We start from the raw sequence: 3,641 nt of genomic DNA, 5'->3' as shown, positions 1-3,641 counted from the left end.
ATGTAGGTTGTGGTATTTTTAAAAAATTCTCTGTGCCAGACATGTTTAGACATAGTTAAAAAAAATTTTGCAATCATTTAGCAGAGAGTGGTATATAGAGATCATTAGTGTCATCTCATATTAAAAATAATAAAAGTCAGACAAGAAGATGGCCCCAGGTAGGAGAAATTACCAGATACTAATGTTTTTATTTTTTAAAATATATTTTTATTGATTTCAGAGAGGAAGGGAGAGGGAGAGAGAGATAGAAGCATCAATGATGAGAGAGAATCATTGTTACGGCTGCCTCCTACACACCCCACACTGAGGATTGAGCCCACAAACCAGGCATGTGCCCTGAAGGGGAATTGAACTATGACCTCCTGGTTCATAGGTCAATGCTCAACCATTGACCCACACTGTCCAGGCCAAATACTACTGTTTTTAACCAATATTATTTAATTTCCTAAATGCTTCTTAGGTTTTTATATTTTTGCTTTTAAATATAGGCTTTAGTTTCAATTTATATAAGAGGAAACCAGTTGATTTAGCCTACCATATAGATCTATTTTGCTAGTTAATAGTCTAGAAACAACTTGAGCTATTGATTATATAATTACCTCTCTAAGGTTGGTTAAAATATAGATTTTACAACTGCAATATTACTTTACAAAACTACACTTGAACCTATATTCACCTTAACTTTCAGCCTCAATTCTTTCTACATATAAAAGTGATAAAATTTTTATTTTGTCAATTTTAATTGGTTTTGTGAATTATGATTGTAAGTAAATACTTTTCTGAAGCCACTTAAAAGGTTGGATGACAATGTGTTCAGATTGAAGATTTGTGATAGTAAAATTGCTATACAGTAAACCCTCGATATAATGGACTAATTCAGACAAGGGGGTATCTCTTAAAGCTGAAAGTTGATTATTTAATAAAGTAGGTTTTCCAAATGTGTATGTTAAAAAAATGGACAAAGTAGTTAATTTACCTGTTTTTTTTTACTTATGTAGACATATTTGTGTAATTAAAATTAAGTACATTAAATGTTTAATTTCATGGAAAAGTTTTCTGTATGTATTATTGCTTATGTATTCCCTATAGTTTTGAGACTATAATAAGTATGTGATCTAAATCAAAATAAGCAAACATTTTTATGAAAATACACTTTAATTATATTTAACTAAACAAATAAACAATGTTCTTAAAAAAACAAAATTTCAGTTTTATAAAAATTTTTCCTATTTAATTGTCTTCAAGTGATGATATATCCACACTACTGTTGTGGTGTGACATTAATGTTTGATACCGAGGCACTTAGGTAATTCTGCTTTGGAAAGCCATCAAGTTTTGTTTGAACTTTTGAAGTCTGGTATTTGTTTTTATAATTAACTCCCTAAAATGACAAAAATGGGTGTAAGAAAGCTGAGTTTTATTATCTGATGAATGGTCAATCACTGTTATTAGATCATGGAGATGCAATCTAATCACTGATAATTCTATATTGGGGCAAGTTGTTTCTTCTTCCTCATTATCTTCACCCCCATCCTCATCTTCCAAGGTCATTGCCTCATCTGCTATTTCACTTCCAGTCATGATGTGATAGCCAGGGTCACCTTCATCTTCTAACTGCTGTACAACATCTTCCTCAGCGACTTCTCCACCAATATTCTGTATTGTCCTACCATAATCAGTAACCTCTAGCTCTTCTAAGTCCAAGTCTGCATCTTCATCATCAAGCAAATTCTTCCAACCATTTTTTAATGTTTGCACTTCCATTTCCTTCCATGCTACAGCAAAATTAAAAATTGCAAATTTTTAAACTGTAACTCTTTAAGTTTTGTAAGGTATGCTGTCCTCTTGTATCTTCTTTATTACCTTCATCCCGCAATACAACCATTACTTCCCCGAAAAACTTTTTGTGGCATATAATTTTGATTGTCAGAATTACCCCTGGTCCATGGGCTGGGTCAGTGATATTGTACTTTCTGGCAAAAACATACATCTAAATTTGCCATCTTCTGAACATAAAATATTTCAAATGGATGAGCAGGAGCATTGGCTAAAAGCAATACATATTTGCATCTTTCAGTGGTATTCCAAGTTCTTCACCTTGAAATTTCCCAACTTCAGGTATAAATTCTTTAAAAAACAAAAAACAGTCATAAAACATGTCCAAGTTGAACCATGCCTTCTTAGAGTTATAATACAAAATGGGCAAATGACTCATTATATTCTTTAAAACTCTAGGTTTACGAGTTTGCCAACAACTACAGATGTTGGTTTATGCAATCCATCGGCATTGGCACAAACCAGAATGGATATCCTGTCTTTGCTGATTTTTCTTCCAGGTGTTGATTTTTCATATTTGGAAGCTTGTGTGTTTTCAGGCACAGAATGCCAGAACAAACCAGTTTCGTCGGCATTGTAAATCTGAGACTGTCATAGCTTTTCATTATTTATACATTCTATTAATTTTTGCCTAAATGATTCAATATCTTCTGTTGGAGCACTTGAAGCTTTGCTGTAAATTAATAGGTTCATAATTCTGTGTCTTTTGCAACAGTATCAAAGCTGCTCATCACTTGCTTTGAATGGTGTGCTCATATAACTTGCTAATTTAATTGCTGCAGATTTCCATTCAACTGCCCAAATTGGAACTCCACAAGAACTTTGTTGTGTGTGCCACCTCAACAATACTTCTTTATCTGAAGTTTCACGTGCCAATTTCATGTTTTCTGGGATTGGTGTTTGAACTTACATTATATATTAATGTAAAATTTAAAATTTTGTCTTTGTTTTTCATAAATATCTAATATAATTTGGTTTTTTATGGCATATTGCTCACATATACGAGACACAGACACTCCTGTCTCCAACTTTTGTATGACTTCCAATTTTTGATTTACTATTAAATTAATTCTTTTCCATTTGTCCATATTTTAAGGTCAGGCTTACAAGGGTGTGTTTACCATATACACATAATTTTGAATTTATACTCAATAGCTCTAGTAAATTTGGGCATTCACCTGTCATCATGAGTAAACAAATGCACATGGCTGGGGTGTGGCTTAGGGCATGCCCACGATCAGCCCAAACACTGCAAAACTGCTTCAGAAAGTCAGGCTATGTGACAAAAGAACCAATTACCCATCAGGATGAGGTGCAATCACATGATAATTATTTGCTGAACATTATTTAGAAGTTGTAACTCTTGGATTTAAATATTTAGATTATAGTTGTAGATACGTGATATTTATTTATATTGGTGGAATTACTAAAGTTTTTTTTCCCAACATGTGGCCTATTTGCTAAAATTTGACAGAAATAACTGAATTAATAATAACAACAACAACAAAAAACCCGTTAATTTAATTATAAGCAAATCTTGGTTAAAAGCATTTTAAAAATATCAGAGTGTTAATTTTGACATCTGACATACAGACCAAAAATATTGTCTGTTAAATCCTAAATCCATTAAATTCAAGTCTGAAAAATGTAGGATTTACTGTATTTCAATAAGTGCTTAACTAAGATAAACTGAGACAATTATAAAAACACACAAGTGTTATTTACATGAGACTTCCAATAAAGCAGATACATTTTTGGAAAATCTTGCACAGCAGCATACTCTTGCTCCCTTAACTGCCAGTTAA

This window comes from Myotis davidii, unplaced genomic scaffold (genome assembly GCF_000327345.1).
Source record: "Myotis davidii unplaced genomic scaffold, ASM32734v1 scaffold419, whole genome shotgun sequence".
NCBI lineage: Eukaryota > Metazoa > Chordata > Mammalia > Chiroptera > Vespertilionidae > Myotis > Myotis davidii.
Note: the sequence above shows the minus strand (reverse complement) of the source record.